Here is a 6576-nt window from a genome sequence, read left to right as displayed (position 1 = left end):
TGTTTTGAATTCTATTTTGACACTTAATGATATCTATTATGGTTATTTTGTTTCTGTTTTCTTGTCTTTTCACTTTATATGTACATTAAATGATGTGGATGAATGATGACAAGATAATGTCAACAATAGACATGAATTGGAACCCAAGGCATTATAGCATTAGCCTTAATTATCCCAATCAAAGATCATGTTAAATTAGGTTACTGATGTTGTGGTACATGGAAGGAAATTTGTTGATTATATAACAGAGGACCGCTATGACTCGCATTAGTATCTAGTTTGACATTGATATTACGGAACTCATAAAATGTAAATTAAGCTATGGAAGTTTTCAGGAAATGAATTTGCGCAGTATCGTTAATTTCCTGTAATAAACTCATGAACGGAAAATATCATTTATGGGCGTATGGGCCAAGTGGGAGAATGTAAGAGTTCTATTTGAACTCTATGTCCCACACACCCATATCTGATAGAGTTTTAAATAGTGTTAGAGTTATAATGAGATTTAAACTCCTAAGAGATAAGATTAACTCTTATCTCTAATTATAGTCTGACTCAAAGACTTAGATTTCATGATGGCCAGAAATCTATAAATAGGACTGAGGGGTTAAAGGGTTCTCACCTACAACATTAGAGTGCCTCTAGCCATCGGGAGACACTAGTGAGGGCCAGTTGCTAGGGTGATCCTTCTCTCATAGCCAGATTCATTTCTTCATCAAACAGATGGAGAAAGGTACGGCTTTTACTATTACTGTTTATTATTGTAGATCATACAAAATCAAAGATCCATTTATTAATGTTCATGTTAAAATATCTAACAGCAATGAGACCCATAAAACATAAAATAAAAGAGGCGATGGCCCAATAAGCAGTATTTTTTTTTAGAAGTATTTGATGCAATGTTCTTACACTATAAAAATGATTATTTTATATAAAAATGAATCTATTCTCATCACAAATAGTCATTTTTGTCGCAAATAACTCGTCACAAATACTCAATTTTTTATAGTAGGAAAATCGAAATCAGATAAGCATCGATTTAATTAATCAGGCAATACAATAAGTCGAATCGGGCGATTCATATCAATTTTGAATAAGTTATTTCAATATTGATAAAAAGTGTTGCAAATAATATATAATGCAATTTAGCCATTTATTATCATGTATAAAAGTGTATAAAATATAAATTCATTGACAAGTTTCAATAAAAATGTGATAAATAGTATCAATAAACATGTAAGACATGTATTTAACCTCAATTGTCGACATTCTTTTACAGTCATATACGAAGAAGACAAAGACTATTAAGTTATAGGCATATGAAAAATATTGTATTTTATGCACAACCATAAATTTAATACAAAATATAATTCATTCATCTCTTAATTTTTTTGTTTAACTAAAGAAAATAAAGAAATACATGTTTTGCTTTTCAATTTTTCTGCAATTCTTATTGAATACAACGATAAAAAAGTTAATATATATTTAGTTATATCATTTTTTGTACAAGAAATTAAAAAGAAAAACTCAATTGTTAGACGACTTAAAAATAAATACAGTTTTGAATCGGTTGAGAACAGTTCAAGTCAGTTTAAAATAGGTCTAAATCAGTCGATTGAAACAACTCAGTGAACGATTTAAAAAGTTCACAAAAATTCAATTGATTTATAATCTGGATGCTGAGATGATCTCAGATGATTTGAATTGATTTGTGTTAGTGAAATACATAATAATATAATAAAAATCACAATGAAATTAACATTCAAACGAAATCAGTTTGGATTGAGGTATGAAAACCTCGCTTTTTTTAAGAAGATTCAAGCCCTCTACGGTGTAGAAAATCTCAAATTAATCGGTACAACAAAACTCCTCTTGACTTGACTCGACTCTTCCAAGATACAACAGCTCAATTGAACGTCTTATAGCCCGAACTAATTCTACACAAGTAATTGAGTTCAAAGCTCCACAAAAAAAAAAAAAAAAATACCTATCTTTTATCTAAAATACTTTCAAAATTATCTATACACAATCCTTCTTTCTTTCTACTGATTTTTCTCTATATTGTACGGATTAGGGGTGCTACCCGCATGGTGCGGGGCGGGGGCACCCCCTCCCCGCCCCCCGCCCCGCACCATGCGGGTGATGGGGGTTTTTCCCCATACCCTTGAAAGCGAGGTCCACGGTGCGGTCCCCACAGGTGCGAGAAAAAACCCCCCACCCCCCCCCCCCCCGCCATTATATTTTAAAAAAAAAAATTTTGGTCTAAAAATATTTTTTTAGACCAAAATTATAATATAATTTAAATAATAAATTAAAATTTATAAATATAAAAAAAATTTAAACTCATTAGAGTTAGATTTTGGATTGATTTGGCCTCCTAGGCCAATCTTTATATAGGAGACCAAGGCAATACAATAGTCATCTTTAAGCAATGTGGGACTTACTACTAAGTCCCACATTGCTTAAAGATGACTATTGTATTGCCTTGGCCTCCTATATAAAGATTGGCCTAGGAGGCCAAAGCAATCCAATGACTTGAATATAATTTTAAGTCTTTTATAAATTGTGTATATTTATATACAATATATTTATTTAATATATATAAATAAAAAAAAATTTTTTAATGTGGGGCGGGGCCCCGCTGGGGTCATCCCGCCCCCGCCCCCGCTATGCTCTCTCTATGCCGGGCGGGGCGGAAGCCGGGCGGGGCAGCGGGGGCGGGGCCCCGCTGCCCACCCCTAGTACGGATAAAACAACTCCACACCGGAAAAATAATAGACTGTAGACGGATGCCAACCTCCATCAAAATTTAAACAATTCAAATATACTAGGTAATTGTGCAATGAAATGATGAATAAAAGAAAAAATTAATTTTTTTTACGAAACGGCACAACCAGTCATTACCAACTTAAAAGAAAAACCGACTGCGTAACTGCAGAAACTTATTCGACCATCAACTTAGAGCCGGTAAGAAATTAATTGATAAAATTAAAGTTTAAACGTAAAACAACGGTACAAACGTTTATTTAAGGGGCGTAAAAATTAATTTGGAAATCGGATCGGATCGGATTGATTTGAACTGGTAGAATCGGTTCGATTTTAGACTAATTCGATCCGGAATCGGTTCCCTTAATTTCAAAACCGGCCAGTACCGATCTGGTTCCGATTTTATATTTTTTAGGATCGGACCGATTCGCTATATTATATATTTTAAATTAATTTTTTTAAACATAATATTATATATTATGCTTTAAGCATAATATATATATATATTAATAACATTTTATGGCCTAATACTAATAGTTTAATACTATATTACTATTAGTAATATACTTTAAGTCTATATATAATAAATTACTATATAAATCACTATAGTAAATAATTATATATGAAATAATGATATAGTAATACTAATACTATTAGTATTAGTATACTAATACAATCACTATCAATGATATAGTTATAATAAATTAAAATTATTATAACAAATACTAATATATATATAGTTTTTCTAATCATTATAACTAATACTAATATATATACTAATGCTATTAAAACCAGAACATCGGATCAAACCGGATCAGAATCGATAAAATTGGAAGTACCAATTTAAGAGGGTAACCGGTGCATAATCAATTTTCAAAAATGTAAAACCCGTGCATACTTATTCGATCTCAAATTTTATCCAAAATCAAACCAAACCGAATCGGTTACACCCATAAACATCAATGACCTCTTAAAAAAAACGTTGGTAATGATCATCTCAAAAAACAAATGTTACTAATAAATACTATTTATTAAAAAATATCAACATATTATAAATAGTAATATTTTATAAGTCTCATTGAGATATATTTAAATGTAAATAAGTTAAGATATGTATTTAAATATTTAAAATAAGTTGAGATAGACTTAATTTGTTTATAAAAAATTAAAAAAAATAATAAATCCTATCAATAATTATTTTAAAATGAATTTTTGTAAATTTATATTTTATAGCCTTAATTTACCTTAATCAAACCGTCTTGTCGAGTGATGCAAGTTTACAGGTCAACTCTAGAAACCAGGACATGATCATCATAAGAAGAGTAAAACCAAGAAGAAAAAGAGAGAAAAACCTTTTCTGTCCTCTAAACCCTATGTTTCAAGTTTTGGAATCAAAATGGGGTGGGAGCTCCGGCTCCTCCCCTCTCTTTCTCCTTTCCCCTTCCCATTTTCGTCTGTCCAGGTTTATCTGTGTAGTGTTTTTATTTTGTTTTGTTTTTAGGCCGAATAAGGGAGGATTGCCGTTCGAGTCTTTGCAGCCGTCTTCCTCCTACACGCGCCCCACCAGGATGAAGCCCAGCCGCCGATCTTCAAGTCCACCAAATATGGCGTTCATCGGAGTGGAGCGTAGCCCGCACGCGCGGGACGAATTTTCCGGATCTCGTTGACGCGTGATCATCACGCGCCACCGCGGAGCCCTCTGCCAATGCCACGCTCGGCTTCTCTGGCCTCCTTGTATCCGGGGCTTCCACGAGTGACCGGCGGTTTTCCTCCCAGAGTGACTAGCGCCTGCACGCGCCACTGCCGCTGCTCGTGCACTGTTCATTCGATTTGGGTCTCTGTTTTTTTCTGTTCTAGTATTGTGTAGCGTCTGTTTTTGTGTTCTTGTGTTTTTTGTTGACCCAAGTGAGGTGTTTGTGCCTTTGGATCGTTCGTAATCTGGGGCAAGAGCTATTCGAAAGTGGGGGGCGATGTCATGGCCAATGATATCGTACGACCAGTGTTCGCGCGTAGGTGCTACTTGCGTAATGGAGGCTGTTGTGTCCGTGCGTGAGCTGGATGCGCGTTCCATCAAGGCTCGAGATGCCGATGCTTGCGGTGGGCGTGTCGTCCGGGTCTCACCGAGACTTGTGGCTTTGCAGTTTAGTTGTTAGTTAGTAGTTGTTAGTTAGTAGTTGCTATTGGATTTTGTATCCATAGCAGTGTCCTGTACTTTTCCTCTCTAGGAGGATAGAGGGGCCTTCTAGTTCTGTTTACAGAACGCTTTCTTTGTTTGGAGAAAGTTTATTGAGAAGTTAAGACAATGTCCGCTACAAAGAAATTTGTGTGTGGGGAAGCCCCAGAGCTTAGACGTAGTTGGCTTATAGTTTGGATTTGTCCATGTATTAAGTCACATTTGTAACTTCGTTTTCATTAATGAAATGAGAGTATTTCTATCAAAAAAAAAAAAAAAAAGGACATGATCATACTACATAATTTATCATAAATATCCAATCGGGTCCGGCCGAAAGAAAAAGAGCTAGCACCGCACGTTCAAGTTAAGTTATTTTAGAGTGTAATGACTCGATGACGTATAATTGAATTTTTTAAATAAAACATTTTGGTTCAAAACCTCCACCCCTTAAAAAAAAAAAACAAAAAGTCAAGTTCTTCGACGTTGATCACTACTGCACAGAGAGTCCGGCAGTTAAAACAGCCCATCCAGCATTGTAAGTAATTACAACATCATCCACATTTTAATGTGAATACGACTAGTATGCCTCCTAATTTTGTCTCTTTATTTTTATAGTTTGTATATTTTATTTAATTTTTTAATATTTTTAACGAGTAAATAAGTAACTATTAATATATTAATATCTTTTTAAAATATTTAAAAAAAATATATAATTTATACAAAGTGACACACAGAATGAGCCATATACAAACTGTAGAATAGCTTTACTCTTTTAATATATATTTATATATATATATATATAAATATATATATTTTTACATGGGCCGATCGATTATATATAGTTGATTTCAACCGAATAAAATAAAGTACATATATATTAACTTTTTTATTATGTTACGTAAGAAGCGTTGAAAGATAAAACATGGAGTCATATTCTAATAGACTAATAGTATTACATTGTATTTTTATTTATTTATTTATTTTTTATAACAGTAGTACATCGTGCTTTGAGACAACAGATCATGTTCCATGGACAAAATTGGTTAGGTGAACGAGAATTACTTAATACTTGATTTATCAATATTTATAGAACCAATTAAGGGAAACTTCAAGCTGGACAAGGAGCTGGTACCATATTGTGTGTGTGTGTATATATATATAGAAATAGATAAATAGTATAAAATCAATATTTATCTATTAACATGGAGTAGTATAAAATAGTATAAATTATACATACAGTACTACCTGCATATATGCGTGCAGGCCATTTAATCCCCATGCGTTGGGTCTCCCATTAATGCTCTCTCTGCTGTCACGCACAATGCATTCCATCGATCTTACATTATTATAGATACATGAAGGGTTTCATGCATTGAGCTCCAATATTATCGTAGAAAGCTGTTTTTAGGGGGACTTTCAGGCAGCAGCTTGGTGCTTTTACAAATGTCTTTCGTATATTTAACATATACATTATGTAATGGCCTCAGTACAGAAAGAGGTAATTGTGTGGTCACCAATGTGAGACAGTGTCTTTGACAAGCTTCTTTTTTATGGCCTACATTAATGTCTTTGACTGACTATTTCTCACCCATACTCATTAATTCAAAACCAGCTAACATCTAAGCGATACAAGGACA

This window comes from Juglans regia, chromosome 14 (genome assembly GCF_001411555.2).
Source record: "Juglans regia cultivar Chandler chromosome 14, Walnut 2.0, whole genome shotgun sequence".
Lineage (NCBI taxonomy): Eukaryota > Viridiplantae > Streptophyta > Magnoliopsida > Fagales > Juglandaceae > Juglans > Juglans regia.
Note: the sequence above shows the minus strand (reverse complement) of the source record.